The sequence below is a fragment of the Heterocephalus glaber genome, unplaced genomic scaffold (assembly GCF_053883595.1).
Source record: "Heterocephalus glaber isolate CG9 unplaced genomic scaffold, H.glaber_assembly_v1.0 deba00001481, whole genome shotgun sequence".
In the NCBI taxonomy this organism is placed as follows: domain Eukaryota; kingdom Metazoa; phylum Chordata; class Mammalia; order Rodentia; family Bathyergidae; genus Heterocephalus; species Heterocephalus glaber.
In genome coordinates this window covers 10,427,397-10,444,997 of record NW_028258317.1, presented here as the reverse complement: position 1 = coordinate 10,444,997, position 17,601 = coordinate 10,427,397, and the positions used below count along the sequence as shown (strand labels likewise).

General features: G+C 37.5%; 1 protein-coding gene across 6 annotated transcripts in view; it reads left to right on the top strand.

Annotated features, from left to right (window-relative positions):
• The window catches only part of Plppr1 (phospholipid phosphatase related 1), a 300,303-nt gene that overhangs the window by 10,885 nt on the left and 271,817 nt on the right, over positions 1–17,601 (top strand). The window contains exon 2 of one of the 6 annotated variants that reach the window (XM_087184232.1): positions 15,755–15,816. The exons of the other annotated variants lie outside the window; for them this stretch is intronic. The gene's annotated coding sequence lies outside the window, so the exon portion shown is untranslated. The remainder of the gene's footprint in view (positions 1–15,754; positions 15,817–17,601) is intronic. 6 annotated transcript variants of the gene reach the window in all.

Genomic DNA, 17,601 nt, shown 5'->3' with positions numbered 1-17,601 from the left:
TGTATTTTATCTGCCAATTAATGAAGTTATGAACTCTAATGGCTGATTTTTTACTATTATGGCAGGTAAAATAAAACTTTGATTCTTAAATTCTCTTATTATCTTTCCCTGGGGTGGAAACAGAACCAGGTAGTGAGCTAAGAGCTTGGACTTTAGGATCACATGGACTGATTTTGAGCCCTACCTCCACCATTTACTATCTTTGTGATATTAGGCCAATCTCATAGTCTTTCTAATCTCAGGTCTTTCATTTGTGAGATATAGATTCACATAAATACCTCTCCTGTCACAGAAATTTTATAAATAATAAATAATTTGCCTTAACACGGAGTCTACAACCCCATAAGTACTAAAGACACTGTAACTATTATTATCTTTCATTGTTTATGATATACACAGGAAATACAGCTAAAATAGCCCTTAGAACCACTTGGACAGAAAGCTTAAAATTCTGGGTTGTCACATTTTCCTCTATAGCACTTTAGCCTCCTTTTAACAAAATTAAAACTTAAATTAAAAAGTTGAAAATATAACTTATGCTGCTATCCCCAAAATTTTTTTAGGTCTTTGTCAAATATTACCTTTAGCCACTGTTGCCCGATGAGCCATGGAATTCAGAAGCTCAGCAAGAGATGGGAAAATTTGAGCAATCCATCAAAACTCTGCTATAAAACCAAATCTCTGTCCTCTTTCACTGCAGTATTCTATTTTCAGGCAAATGCTTGAGAATTTGTGAAAATGTGTACCTTTCTTAAACATGAATATGACATTATTAATCTCCATTGGTTTAATTTGTGGCTTAAGTTTCCTTTTTTTTTAGTTTTACTGGTTATTTAGATGTAGATTTACATATATGCTTGCACAAAATCCTGGAATCTGTAGTAAGAATCTCAGCTTTCCACTTCATGCTAGGATCTCTCCTTTCACACAACATAACAAGGAGTCCAGCCTCTCCTTTCCGGGTGACCGTATGGATGTACCCAAGATAGAAGCCAACTGAGGGCCAGGTACGTAGCTCAGTGGTGCTGTGCCTGCCTCACAAGTGCAAGGTGCCGAGCTTGATCCCCAGTACTGAGAAAGAAGCCAACTGGGTCTGAGCTGTGGCTAGCCAGTATCCTGGGACTTGCAGCATAGAAGGTAACCTTGAGGTTCATCAAACATCCCAAACACACTTTCATCTTGGGCCTTTGCACTTGTTAATGCCATCTGGAAAACCTGAGTTGCAAAAATCTGTATGTTTCCCTATCCCACTACCTTATCAGTCTGCTCAAGTGTTATCAGACAGGCCTTCCCTAATAACTCCAAAACACTCATCCCATTCATCTTTATCTCTTTCCTTCAATTTATATTTCTTCACTACCGATAAACATCTTTTCATATATATATATATATATATATATATATATATATATATATATATATATGTTTACTTGTTTATCTATTTGTCATCTGTCTCCCCCAGTAGAATACAAACATAACGAGGTGAGGGAATCTGTATATTTTGTTCATTGTTACATCCACAAAATCTAGAAGAGTGTCTGTCACACCATAAATTTACTGGATAAATGGATTAGAAGACAGAATAGTGTTTTTAGAGTAGATCTTAAAAACCAGTAGCAATTATCAGGTTCAAAAAAACAGAAAACAAGAGAATGACTCAAAATGTGTGATACCACCAGAGTTCCAGTGTGATGCAGGTCTTCTAACCTACAGTAGAAAATGAAGCTCAAGGCAAGGGGTTGGTCCTAGAGGATTAATCTGAATGAGGCAGAGTGTCTCAGCCACAGCCCTTGGATTTCAGGCACATGGGGCTCTGGTAGGTAGGGCACATGCCAGGTACCTTACTTAGGCATAAAACATTCTGTTTCACTTTTGGAAAATGGAAACATTAAAACATTCTTTCAAATTGAGCTGAATTCTGCATCCTTCCTCTACCTACATGGGAGAAGATGTCCAGGTTTAGGAGTGCAGTTTTTAGGGAAGAAGATGAACTTAAGGGGTACCTGTAGAAATCAAACCCCATTTCATATAAAGACACAGCTGTGCAGCGCTCCAACAAAATAAACTAACTGGACACAGATGAAGAAAGGAAAGAAAATATCTTTGGAAAACATTTAACATATGGACCTTATTTTTATATATGATCCATTATTGAGGAAATGTGGAGCTGTGAAGAACCTACGGGCTTCCCTAAACTTGTGCCTGGGGTTTCTCCTGGGACACTGTACAGTAGTGTGGGAACATCACATGGACATGTAACCTCAGGTCTTGATCTCTATGGATTTTTTAGAGAACAATTATTGGGTGTCATACGGTTCTCTTGTTTTGGGCAGAATTTTTCCCTCATTTAAATATCAATTATATGGAAGAAATTAGCTAAAGTAATGGAAGAGAAATATAAAATTAAAGTTTAGCCATATTAAAAGAGAGTATGATGCTGTACACTCTTGAAAGGTGTCAGCCTTTTTGAAGTGTCATAAGGAAGAGTAAGTCTGGAGGCAAATAGTGGCAAGCTAACCTCTGTACCTGTGGAACAAATAGAGCTTATATAAATAGAAGTAAAAGAAGGAAGTTTAGTCATTTAGAACTGGGTGAATCGATTGCCTGACATTACAAGAAAGTTAAAGCTGATAGAGAACAAATCAGAATTTACCAGATAGTGAGTAGCTTTTCCAAATAGGGAATCTGGAGGAGAGAATTCTATAATAGCCTTTCACCAAAGGGTCTATTCCTTCATCCACTCAGACTCTCACCTTTGATGTAAATCTTTGTTCCTCTACCTTTTTTCTTGAGGTTAAAATTCTTTATGGTCGATCCAAAGGGAGAGTTTGTAAAACTAGGATTCTTCTTCCTTTATCTTTTTCCTTTGGAAGATATGTATAGATCACCTCATGAAAAATTTTTATCTGAGAATTTTTCTGGTTTACTAAATCCTTCTGTTGCAAGGAGATCTACCTGCCAATATCTTGTTTTTCTCTCTCAGTGCTAGATTATCGCCAACCCATCCTGAGATATTGGTAAGTTATCTTCATCCAGGACCACAGCAAGACACTTGGGAAATTTCCTTAATCTTAAAAAATAGTTCTGAATTATTTCTTCATTTGAGTTTAGGAAACTGCTATAGCTTAAATTAGAAGCTATGGGCTTATACTTTTTGCCAAAAAAAAAAAAAGCTTAATTGAATTATAATTCCCTGGATAATATTTCATAAGTGAAAGTGATTTAGAATTTTTAAAATGTGAGTTAAAGATAATAATCATTCTACCTTCATAGGAGGTGAAACACAAACTTCAGCTCGTCCTGGCTCTATGTGGGCTCCACTCAGGACACTTTCTCCTCTGACATTTCCCTTTTCCAGCAAGGCTGTTCCCTTTCTTTTGTCTTTGCTCTTTTGAGACAGCCCTTGTTGCTGATCCCTAATGTGGGACTCCTTCTTTCCCCTAGACAACTTTGCAGTATATATTGGTGCCCTGTAAAGAAAACATAGAGATAACATGGAAATGATAGGATGTAGTGGAAAGAATGTGAAGTTTCAACCCAAAGATCTGAGTTTGAGATTCAGTTGTATCACAGTGTGGTCTGAGAATTATCTTTACTGAGATTTAATTGCTTGTCTTGTAAAATGAAGACAAGAAAATTTCAAAAAGAATTACTTAGAGATAATGTACAAAAGGATGTGTTCTAAAATTCTTCTCAAGTACTCACTATTAATACACTATTACTAATTCTGCACCGTCATTTCATAAAGGAAGATAAATAATTCTTTCAGCAATGTGAGGCTCAAATTGTTACTGCTCATTTGTCAGGGAAAATCAAAGCATGGAGTTTGAATCTGATGAGAATGCAAGTGCCTGCTGAGGATCAAATGTGTTTGTTTTTGATATGACTGCAGTGTTCTATGGTAAACATACAGGAAGTCACTTTGCCCAATTTTCCCAAATTTACTCACCTAGGGCTCTTAAGTTTTATGCTTATTGTATTCCCTTTTGACTATGAAGAGGGTCTGAGATTATCCAAAGGGTTAAGAAAGTTCTTAACCTTCACTGTAAAACTGTAAATAGGTGAAAATGGGACCTGCAAGAGGAAAATGGGAAGGGTAAAGGGAGCAGATAATTCAGACATGGCTGAGTGGTTTGAAAGCACTGAAGTCAGTGCCAAAGTTAATGTCCGTGTTGAAGTCACAAAAAGCATTTTGACAAAAATCACCATGAAAATCCAAGTGGATGAATAGCCAGGATAAAACCTGAACAGATTGGTTGAGATCCTGAAGCTTAGGTAATATTTGAAACTGGACATATTCCTCTTCTTTGATTTATTAAACATATTTAAGTATGCAGTAAATGTTTGTTGGATGGCTGAATAAATGGCAGTGTGTTAAATGAGTGGAAATGAAGGAGTAAGTGAACCAAAAAAGCAATGAATAAATGGAAAGATTCTGAGCTTTTGAGAGTTGGAAGCTGGATGCTTAATTGGCAATAGGTAGGGAGAGAGCCAGACAAAAGCGCATTGGATTAGAGATCCAGGTGATTGTTTTAAAGAAGCATGCTTTTAGCAAGACAGGGTCAGAAAAGAGGTTGTCTCCAAACCTGTACAATGGGGAAGCAGTAATATCATCTAATACCTGCAGTTTTGATATCATTATACTATCCCAGGGACATAGTAAAGAATAATAGGAAAGCCTGGCTCTGGATTCCCACAGATGATTTTCAGATTTGATTTACTAGCTTCAACCTGAGCAAGATATTTAACCTTTCTAACCTTCAATTTCTTCTGAGAATGGACTCATAACACCTAACTAATGACTACTGTAAGGAATATTTGATCTGCCCATAAATCTCCTGGCACATTGTTTATTCTCAACAAATGTCAGTTGCCTTCCCATTGCCCTAATCTTGAATTATAAAAATACGAAAGTATCAGCAACACCCTTAGGATACAGACCTTAATATCTAACAAAGGTCTACAACTTCTTTTGGCATTATAGAAATTCATATTAACTAGCTAACACTGGTTCATTTCTACAAAATTTGAATTAGACTTTTCTTTCTTTCTTTTTTGTTTGGTAACAGGGATCAAACTCAGGACCTTGTGCTTTCAAGGCAGGCACACGGTGCCACTGAGCTAAATCACCAGCCCTTTTTTTTTTTTTTTTTTTGAGACAGGGTCTCCCTATATGGTTCAGGGAGGCCTTGAACTCACTGTGTATCCCAGCCTGGTCTTGAACTTCAGGTGACCCCTGTCTCAGCCTCCCAATTGCTGGGATTATGGGCATGCATCACCACGCTTGGCTTTTTTTTTTGGTGTTTTTGATACAGGGTCTAGCTATGTCTGGCCAGGGACTAGCCTTGAACTCACTATGTAGTCCAGGCTGGGCTTGAACTCACAGAAGTTCCCCTGCCTCAGCCTCCCAAGTGCTGAGATTACAGGCATGTGCCACCACACCCAGCAAAATAGACTTTCTTAAGTATGTACATGTATCTAAGCATACTGCTCAGGGACCTGTCAAATACATGCTTCATCTCTCTGTATCTTTCCTCTGACCTTTTCCTGGTCTTCTGTCCCTTACTCTGCTTTATTTTTGTCTTTATCCACTTTGCCCATTTTAGGCAGCCCTTGAGGTTGACCCTGATGTGTGACTCCAAGTCCAGAGTCAACTGTGCAGTCTTTATCCCACACCCAGCCTGGCCGGAAAATCGCTTACTTCTATTTCTTTCCCTCATCGTTTGTCCCAATTCTTCTTTATCTCCCTTATTCTTGCAAAATCTACTAGAACTTCCTTTTTCTCTCCCAACATTTTCTTGACCCTTAGTTTTTTCTTGATATTAGTAATCTTACAAATCCTTGTACTTATTTTGTTTTAATGCTTTTGTCTTGGTTATGTGTCTCCTTGAGTGTGTGGTCTCTGAAGACCCCATCCTACAAATCTGATTTCTCTAGGTGACTCACATTTCCTTCCCCAGAATCATTGCAGTTTGAATCATATTTTCACTTGAGATGCCCCTCCTCCCACACCTAGTCCTTTTAATCACTTCTTGACTTCTAGATTATGGAATTTTTTGCTCCTTTCTTCTTGTGAAGTCTTTGCATTTCTTCTCCCTGGCTATCCTGGGCTCTCATGTTTCTGTTTTAAAGTCACTTCCTTCACGTCCACATCACTGTGGATCAGAGTTAGTTGCAGAGTAGTAGGCCACCGAATGACTTAATCTACCCATTGGAAAATGAAATTGCAAGAGAGATGTTAAGGGTGTATTTGAGCACTATGCAAAGCAAATTGTCTTTTCTCCAGTGTGTAATTGTCCTCCTTTCCTGCCCTGCCTTGCTCTGTGGCTGTTCTGTGTTTTGAGTCAGGAACCTCCCTTCCCTTCTTTCAGTGATATCCCTTCAGTTTTTTCCTTCTTTCATTGTTCATCCCAACTGAGGCTCGCATGGCTCCTCCCTCAGATCTGAATCATGTGATTCTCACCATCTGATGCTTATCACTTGTGCTTTTTTAAAAGTTTACTTTTATAATACTGATGCTGTAGATGAACTCTGTCTCCAAATACATTTGTGACTGTAGTCCGTCTTGAATACCTCTCTTTTGTGTGTGTGTGTGTGTGTGTGTGTGTGTGTGTATGTCTATGTATAGTATTAGGGATTGAATCCAGAGCCTCACACTGAGCTACATACCCTGCTGTATTTATTTATTCATTCATTGACAGGGTTGTTTGTCTACAAATACAGTTACCATGTTGACCTCAAATTTGCTATCCTGCCTCAGCTTCCTTGAGTGCTAGAATTACAGATATGGGCCATTATGCCTGCCTGCTTCCTCCTCCTCCCTCTTCTTCTTATTTTACATTTTGAGACAAGGCCTTGCCATTTTGTGATGTGGTCTGGAATAGCTACTCCAGAGGCTGAGGCAGAATGATTGTAAATTCAAGTGTACACTACCATATGCAACCACACTTCCTATCTTTGAGCAGTGCTTTAATTTCTTTTTCTTCTTGCTCATTTTGATTACCACCATGTTTCTTTTATTGAGCTATTAATCCTAGTAAAGGTATTACTAATATCTTTATAAAATGAATCTTTATTATTGAAAGAAGTGTTTTATTTAGTTTAAGTGAGTTTTGTAATTTTCCTCAAATTACACTATACTGGTGGACCCAGCCTACTCCATAGAACAAGCTAATAGATCATCATATGTTGTACACATGTGTTGAAATCTTCCACTCTACCTTGTAAATATGTGCACTTATTATGTGTCAATTAAAAAATAAGAAATTTAATGGAGTGAATCACCTGATTTTTCATCTCATTTGCTAGGCTTAGGCGGCATTTGGCCCAACTTCATTTCTTCTCTTTTGTGTGTTTCTCAAGAATTATGTCAAGAGAAATGTGTCAGGAAGCAGCTCCATAAATATAGATCATTACTCACAGGGAGAGATGCCAAATGGCCTTGTTCTGTGTCCAAGAAAACATTGGGACTCCTGAAAAGCAAAATGAAAAATGAAACCGAGATTATTATTTCATTGGGAAGAAAAAAGACACAGACATAAGACAGCATGATTCTCCATCTAGTAAGCATTTGAGAAGGAGGTACCAGGCTTGCTCTGAGCTAATTAAAAGCCACAGGGATCCTAGTGCCCTGGTCTTCTAAAAAACTGTATAAAATCACTGCATCTATTCTATCTTCCTACAAGACATCACAGAGGAATCTGCCACTTTGAGATGTTAGGTTTTTCAGGAAAAATGGAGCTCACAAGGAGATAGCAAATCACAATGATCCTGAGATCACTGTTCAGGGAAAGGTTTCTTTTTCTTCAGGTAAAGTATAAGATTGATATGATGCTGCCTCATTGTAGAAAGATTCATAGAGACATTGATTTTTATGATAGGAAATACACACATCTCCTAATGCATTTGCATTGAACGCTTATACTCCAATAGCCACAAGTCCTCTGAGGCCAGATCTTCATTCAGAGCCATTGTGTAGACTCACTGGTCATTCACTAGTCTATGTGAACAGGGAAACATTAAAATATAGAATAGCTACAGCAGTATATATGGCCTAGAGTGAGTTAATTAACATACAATCAAAAAGCACTACAAAATAAGAAATAGGTGATAGTAAAATAAGCTAAATGTAAGAACAAGAACAGTTAATAAAAATAAAATACAAATAATCAATAAGTACATCAAGGGATACAGTTCAATTTCACTAATGGGTGGAGAAATAGAAACTCAAAGTACCATTCATTTCTCACAGTATCAATCAACAATTTAGAAAACAGAGGAAAACAGGTTAAATAACTTGTCTGGGGTAATACAAATGCTTAAGGGTAGAATTAGGACTTGATATGTAGTAGGCTGGCTCCAAGGTTGGCATTCTCAATGACTCTGGTTTACTCTTGCTGGAGCAATGGAGTAATAGTATTGAAAATTCTGTTTTGCATAAAGGCAAAATAAAAACTAACTATACATGTATATAATATATATATATGTCAAAAATATTTATATATGTCAAAAATTGATGCTTCTAATGAGAGCTTTGATTTAAACACCTGAAATACCAGAACAGGAGTTTCTTTAATAAGTCTGGGAAATGTCAAGATCTATGATATTGTGAATTCTGAATTTATTTGAATCTTCTTCAATGTCTTTTTTGGAAAAAGTAATAGGCATTGACAGAATTTCTTGTCCATGCTGAGAGGTTGAGGGGAGTCATGGAGCAGATTATATTTTAAGTAGAAAGTCATAGCTATAAAAGAAAAGCAATAAAAATTAAGTGTGTATTTGAGCTTTCCAAGAAAAGCTGAGGTCTAATTTTTGGTAACAAGACATCTCTTAGGAAGAGTTTCCCAAAATATTCTGCCACTTGGTTGTTTCTGTCAAAGCCAAATGTGAAAGGGATAGCATCCTGGATAGGGGATACTGTAAGAATCCTTATGAATACTGGGGGTAGGACAGAGTAAACAATCCAGAAAAGGGAGGACAGCTACTGAGAGGCTCTTTGTAGGGTTAGTTTCTCTATTGATCTCTCTACTGGTGCCATGTTGATTTAAAAAGGTTATAAGTCAAAATTGGCTCACACTGGTGCCTATTAATAACAGTATGGATTGATCCTAGACAAACTAGAACTGTTCCCACTTCCAAAACCTGACATTCTGAGCCTTGCATCTCACTACCTTTGTGCCCCTATACCTGTTTCCTTCAACTTCTCTTTGCCAGTCAAATGTTTCATACAAATTTGGCTGTCACTCTACATTCATGTTGTCTCTTCCTATGGCTTCCTTAGCACTGTCCTTTCATAGGTTTCCTTTTGCCTCATGGATTCTTATTTTCAGTCTACTTTTCTTGTTTATCTGACTCCATCTTCCCTTAAATGCAATGTTGCTAAGCTTCCATTCTCTGCTCTCCACAATCTTATTAGTGTTGTTTCTGTTTCTTTTTTTGTTGTTGTTGCCACTAGCATCATTTTGACAATATAATTTTTAACTTGTATCCTAAATGGCTTCTTGTCTGTGTCCCTCCAGTTCTTTGTAACTATTACTGTCTGGTCTGTCTGTCATCTATCTATCTATCTATCTATCTTCAGGAACATCATCATCTATCGTTATATCCTTAATCATTATCACCTCATTCTTCAGCAGTGCTCAGTACTTCATCATGAAATCAAAGCTCTTTGTTCTGATACTTAGTATCTGCTACCAGTAAGCCCCAGACTCTTCTTCCCCATTGTATCTCCTATTTGCTCACTGTGCATCAGAATTCTTGCCTTTCTTCAAGTATGCTCTGTATATTCCTGCTTCCACACCTTAGATTGTCTTGTCCCATGTGTACTTGTCAATGTTTTAACTAGCCTTCAGAACCTACTAACCCCCTTTGTCTTTTCAGATGCTTCTCATCAGAAATATTCTCTTCTTAATTTGCATGTTATACTTTGCACTTCTATCAGTGTTTGTTTCATTTTTATTTTTCTTTGAACTATTTTGTATATGTATCACTCTCTTTGAAGGCTGGTAGATGTGCATTATTTAATTTAGAGCTAGAGAGATAGGGTAGGTAATTCTAGCACCCAATGGTGATAACTAGTATTAACATTTTAATGCATATTCTTTCAGGTTATCTTTAAGTCTATAGTCAGAAACAAAAGGGTGTCACAGTATAATTATCCTTCTGTAATCCAATTTTTGTACATAATGAGGAGTCAGAACTGATTTATAGTTAATTCAGTTACACTAGAAACAGATTGACAGCATTAAAATCCTTGTTTTACTACTTATTAGTTAGATAAACTTGATGTATTTAACTTTTCTGCATTTCAACTCCCTAATATGTAAGATGTGAATAATAACGTCTACCTCTTATGCTTGAGATAACAATTTAATAATATGATCCCTATAGAATATGTCATAGTGTATATGGCATAATAAACACATAATGTTGCTTGCTACAATTATGAAAACATACCTGAACATCTCTTTATGAAAATAAATATGATCTAGATTGATGATTTTCAACTGGTGGTGATTTCTCCCCACTCTCCAACCCCAGGGAATTTTTGGCAGTATCTGGAGACATTTTTTGGCTGTCACAGTGTGGGGAGGAAGAGTGCTACTGGCGTCTAGTGGGTTGGGGCTACAGCTGCTGCCACACATTTTGCTCTACCTAGTATGGCCCCCACAACAGAGACTTTCTTACTGGGCCCCAAATGTCAATAATAGCCATATTGAGAAAGCACAGTTAGGGTGTCCTCAGTGTCACTTGGCACAAATGAGATGGCCAGGAGAGATGACATGACTGAGATGGTTGAGATGGCTGGGGCTTCTCTCTGTATTGTCTTTTCTCCTTTAGGAAGGCAGCTTGGGTTTGTTCACCTGTAGGAAAAGGTTTCCCAGCAGTGCCAGAGTGCAAACCCTAATGTACAAATTCTCTCCTATCCTCTGCTTATGTCATATTTGCCAATGTCCAGTTGGCCAATCCTTGATTAAAGGGGTAGACAAATAGACTCCATGTTTTGATTGGTGCTACAAACCATTGCAACTTTTAGTTTCTTAAATCTGTCATGTACATTGGGCATACTTTGAGACTCATTCTGCTGTACTCCCCTCCACGAAGGCTATACCAATTTGTTCAATTCAACGACACCTGTTTATATTTCATTATCTCACTGTTACTTCTAAATTGGTGTTAAAAAAGGTATTAGCACTTACAATCTTTGATCAGTCAGGTGAGCATAAATGGTAAGACAGAAATAGAAGAAAACAGAAACTTTGTATTAATTTATTTTTGATGTTTTCTCTCAGAAGAGCTCAGACTTACGTGTTATACAGCCTGATCACATCTCACTGTGGATGACACATGGTACCTAAAACAGAATATGTTAAAAGTATTATCCTAACCCCACCAGATGGCATTTCCTACACTTCTTATTTCAGCAAATGGTACTACATTATTTAATTACTACAGCCTGAAAAGCAGGTCTTCTGGTGCCTTCCTGCTCCTCACTTCCTTTTTAGTTATTCACCAAGCCCTCCATTACTTTGCCTCTTGAATATCTCTCAGATTGCTTCCATATTTCTCCACTCCCAGCACCATAGGATTCATTTAGACTCTTACTAGTCCTTTCTTGGATCATTGTAATATCCCTGTGTTTACTATTATCTCTTCTACTGCACCTTATGTACGCTAGCACCTCTAGAGCTATTTTTCCAAAATAAAACCCATAACAAGTCAATTCTATGACAAAAATCCCTTGAAATTTCATGTCCTTTGTGTAGTCTCCATTTCCTTCAAGAATTCAGTGCCTTAGCAGGGCATTTATGCCTCTGCTTTTGTGGTAATGATGATGCTTCCTCTACCTACCTTTTAAAATGGTTTAGATAAATGAGAGTCTGCGTGTATGAATGAATCAATAAGTACTTCTACGGAAGTACTTCTCTATGGCTAGAGTGGATGATTTGGAAGTCTTAAGGAAATGATGCAGCTTGAAGGGTGGTCCTGGGCTTACTTATAAATAGCTTTGTGTATGAAGAAGAAAGGAATTTATTCTGCGCAAAACTAGAAGCATATGATGGTCTCTGCTACTCTAGCTAACCTCTAGAAAGATAAATATCAAACCTTATTTACTAAATATTTCAGTGTCAAAAAATTACTTACATGCATACTCTTATTCATGTTGAAACACAAGTTTTTGGTGAAATTCAATCCTCCCGATAGCCTGGATTTTAGAACACAAAGCCTTCAAATTCACAAGATAATTTCTCAAGCCTCTCTTGTGCATTTATTCTTTCGGACACAACCTTTGACCTCCTTAGAATATGATTCCAACAGCATTTCTGAAACACACTGATGACACTGAATTGGAATAATGTCCAAAATGGTGCACTGGGATGAGGTGTAATATATGTTAGGCTTTCCTGTTTTGTACTGTGCTTTGCACAAATCCAGTGCCCTCTTTCAGGCAGGATTTGTTCTTCACAAAGACTTATTACCCATTTTTCAATGCCCTGTGATCCCTGAGGATGTTGCAAATTGATTTTTTCCAGTGTTTTTCTGGGTCCTAGCCCCTGAAATCCTGACCATCAGAAGGAAAGAACTGTGCACAAACAAATAAATAAATAATCAATGAACCTTCTTTGTTTCAAGTCTCTGACTCTGTCTGTGCTGCATGCAAACTTCTTCCGTGTGCATTTGCTGTGTCAGCCACAAGTGAAGCAGACAGAATGGGAATTGAGGAAGGGCCATTAGGAGCTGAACCAGCAGCCTTCAGATAAGGAGATCCCCTGCACTGCTCAGAAGGGAGCATGAAGGTGGGGGTTGTCTTCCCAGGGAGTCCAGCACAGGCGCTTTATTCAGTAACAACAGGACCAATTCATAAACAAAAGCTTTCATGTGGACTGATTATCCTGAGCTCATTGGTTCAGTTTCAAGGATTCTGGGTTCCTTTTAGTTGAAGTATTGATTGGGTAAAGAGGTTAGCATTGGGATGGGGACTTTCCCACTTTGAATAACATGGAGCTCTGTTTTCCTTGCAGGGTTTTTTGCATGTTGTACAGGATCATCTGAGTTTTTATGCTAACAATGAAAAATAATCTGAATGTATTAGTCTTTCCTATTCTAATCCAGAAAGCATCCTTCTGCAATTCACATAACAAAGGTAGTCTAGAAAATCAAATGACTGACTATGAAATCTGTTGCAAGGGAGTTCTTATTCAAGACAGAGCTTACCTGTAAGTTTCCAGCTGAGACAGTTATGTTTATATTTCTGAAAGCAGTTTGGCCAAGTGTTTCAAGTAAATCAAAAGATCAGCTAATCAATTCCTTATAGAGTTGGATTAGACATTCTTATTTCAAATGGTAGCTTTATGCTTACTCATTGTCTTGAATAACCTTAAATACTCTATCTTTCTACTCCATTATTTATGTAATCATTGGTTTTTGGTATTCTGCTTTAGGTCATATAAAATCACTTACAGATATTTTCAACACGCACACAGAGGCCCTTTATGTCATAATCCAATTTGATGGATTTTTCTCCCCCTGCATTACCTCATGTGGGAATTCTCATTTTAACTTTATTGATCTGTCTGGTTATTATGTTGGGCTACATGGCTCCACATCACATTGGTAGAATGGAGAGGCACAGTGAACAGATGTGTGTGTTTTGAGGTTTCTCTTGCCAGTGGACACAATTAACTTCATCTCTTTTGAGCTGTCAGCTTTTTAAGCCATTGTTTGCTTAGAATATGTTGGATTTTACATTACATTCAGAAAGCTATCTGTCTTCTTTATCTGTAGTTCTACTTTATGCAAGTTATGAACACAACAGTCACAATAATAACAACTTCCATTCATTAAGTCTTTGTCAGTACTAGACTGTGTCAGTGCTTTATGTGCATTATCTTAATTCTTTGTATTAAGGAGAAATATATGCACTTGTCATTCAGTATCTCTGGGAGATTTTGTCCAGGACCTCTGAGGGATACTGAAATCTGCAGATGTTGAAGTCCTTTTTGCTATATGACATAGTATTTGACTATTGTGCACACATATCCTCCCATATATTTTAAATGATATGTAATTTATTTGTAATTTCAAGTATCCTGGAAACTCTATAAGTAGTTGCTATACTATATTGTTTAGGGAATAATGACAATAAAAAATTTGTACATGTTCAATATAGACACAGTTTTTTTTCTAAATATTTTGATTCACACTTGGTTGAACTCTTGCACATTGAACCTGCAGATACATAGGGCTGTACTGTTATTATCCATAGTCTTCAGGTGAGAAAAGAAAGGAGGCCCAGAAAAGCTAGGTCTCACAAGTAGTACATTTGAACTTCAAGATTAAAATCCATAGCTGGGCACAATGGTGCGTATCTATAATCCAGTTACTTTTCAGGCTGAGGTGGGAAAATTACAAGTTTCAGCCCCATGTAGGTAACATAGCTGGACCCCCATCTTTCAACTTTTAAAGAAATTTGAGTATCACTGAAATCTCTCTTTCTATAGCTCTTACTCATTGGCCCTAATTTATTTTGGCTAGGTGATAGTACTTTCAGTTCTCTCTGGATTATTTTTTACAGCTGAAACATCCCTAATTCCTTCTGAGAGCATGTGTTGGACATTTGACCCGCAGGATTGCATATGCCCATGAAAGTGTTATTCAGTCCTCAAAATCATACATAACTTTTATAGAGATTGTCTTCAATATCTCCTCTTCATCATAGTATTTCATTAGCACTGTCTTGGGTAATTGCTGTTTCCCAGTTGTTTTCTGCTTGACTGCCTCAGATCTGGAGCAGGCTGCACCCATAATGTCCTCTTTGGCTAGGACAAGAGAACCTTCCAGTCTCAGCCATCATCCAGTGTTCTGAAGGATTTGGGGCTATCTTTTGAGCTCAGGACAACTTAGTGGATGGTCAAAGAATCCTGTTTGATATGGGAAATCAGGTCCTCCCATTGCCAAGTGGAGCCAAGATCTTAGACTGCCTAAGCTGTGCTCCTCAGCTAGGATTAAATTAACTTCAAGTCATATTTTTGTCTTGTATTGGTTTGCAGACTTCCTGAATATTACCCATGATTAAAATATATACATATATATGTATATATAAAGATATGTATGTATGCATTTTTTTAAGAGATTGAATCCAGAGCCTTTGCACTGAGATACATCCTCAGCCCTTTTAAAATTTTATTTCATTATGAAACAGGGTCTTGTTCAGTCACTAAGTTGTGCAAGCTGGGCTTAAATTTGTGATCCTCCTGCCTCAGCCTTCCAGAGTCTGCAATTACAGATATACACTGCTAGACACAATTGTGTGTGTCTTCTTTGGTAAATCCTTATGTGTCCTGGGTCTTTTCATTTTGGATACTTGTAAGGGTAGTAAAATTGCATTCTGACAGATGCTTGTGTCATTTAAAATGTCTTAGTCCAGTCTCTGAGTGGTCATTCAGCTCTTGGCCGTGTGACTCAGTGCTCAGCTGCACATGTCAGTGACATTGATGGTGATCCTTTTAACTTTCTGAGCTCAGTTACCCCTGGGGCTTGATCATCAGTTATGAGGAAACAATTCCTAGTAATTGTTACTGGCTCATGGCCTTTTTCTACTCAGTCTTTTGTGCTCACATATTCCCAAAGAAAAATGTTCAGTTTAATCTCTCCCTCCTTCTCCTCCCTGGGAAATTGTGAAGCATATTTAGAAAGAATTAGGGAAGGCTCAGGTCTCAAGTCCTTTCCTTTTTCTCCTTTGGGTTTCACATAGCCTTGACCATGCCATTGAGGAAGAAAAACAAAGAGAAGAAGCAGAATTTCCAGACATCCAAGGTAAGAAGAAGAAGAAAGTTTCTCAATAAATTAAAAATGCACCTCAAAGCAGTAAGGATCCCACTTGTTACAATAAAAAAGCTTGAGCTGCTCAGCCACTCCAAGGTTACTCCTTTTTCTTTGTCTAGCCAGAGTCCTTAGGCCCAAGTAGGACAGAAGGAAGGTGATGTTTCTTACTTTCTCAACCTCATTTTTGTTTTATATTCCACATGCATCTGAAGATGGAGAGAGCTGGAGGGGAAGAAAGGAGAGCTTAGTTGAGAATTAGACCTGATAAAGAGCTTCATTCATAGCAGAAGACTGGGTGAGAATGATAAAGCAAAGAAAGACTTGAAGATAGAAAAGCAGAGGGACCCATGTCTCATTTTTCAAGCAGAGCTTGGAAAAGATCTTGATCTCAGAAATCCATCATAGTGGACATGGATGCCAAGAGTTAGTCCTGGCCTTGGTGAAATTTGGGGATATGATTTCCCTTGGTGAGAGTGGGTTTCTGTGGAAATCAAACATAGTGGAACTCTAGATCCTCCCCCTCTGGACCACCAGGTCTAGTGTTTGAATTGGCTTCTCCTACTTACTTTGCCATTATCCCTATCAACTCTATCAGCCTGATTGGTGTGGGAGAGAAAGAAATGTCTGGGTGCTGTGTCCAGACAAATTGGCCTGAGACAGCATCGTAGATTTCCCTCACCATAGGCAGGAAAGCAGTGTATGCTTACTGAGAAACCAGGCATGACACTGACAGCATAGAGAGCCATGGAAGCCCTGTGGTTAAGAATATGGTACAGTTAACAATAGGCTATATGGACAAATATTGGAAGATAAAGCTGACATGATCATCTATGATCATCTGTCTACTCTCTGATCAACTCTAGGATCTGTGCCCCAACCCAGTGCTGTGCATTTTAGAAGACCTGTGCAATGTAGATGAAGCCCAAGGGAAAGGGAGGACTCGGGATTGACAGAAGTTAAATTTTCTTTGCAGCACAGAAGCTCATGATAGAAATGAAATTCATTTATAGGAAAATTAAGCAAAGTATGTATTTTCCTCTTAAAATCTTTCTATTTTGAAATATTTTTAGATTTAGTGAATTACAGAAATAGTACAAATTTTTAATACTTTTTACCCATCTTCTCTTAATGTCATCATCTTATATAACATCAGTTCCATCATTAAAACTAAGAAATTAACACTTGTATCATACTACTGTCTAACTACAGACTTTATTCATTCAGATTTTGCCAGATTTTCCACTCTTTCCCTTTTCTGCTCTAGGATCCAAACCAGGATTACATCTTGCATTGAGATATCATGTCTCTTTTATCTCATCGTTTTTATTTTTCATAGCTTTGATACTTTTGAAAACTCTTGGTTAATTACTTTGTAGAATGTTCTTCACTTTGGCTTTGCTTGACTTTTAAAATTATGATTAGATTGAGGTACATTTTGGAAAGAGTACCACAGATGTACTTGGCACATCATATCACAGGTTTTATGATGTTGATATACCCTATTATAGATTTTGTCACCCTGGATTCTTCCATTAAGGTAATGCCTATGGGGTTTCTCCATTATAAAATTGCTATGTTTTCTTTTGTAATTAAAGTAAAACAAATATTTGCATGGTCGCAAAATATGTGTCTCATTTACTTTTACTCTTTGAGTAATAATTCTATACAATTGTTATTTATTTTGTTTCTCAAATTCTTTCTACTTTGGGTATTGACAGCTCTTCCAGGTTGGCCTTACTTCTCATTTTTATAAAGTACTGCTTTTTAGAACTATTT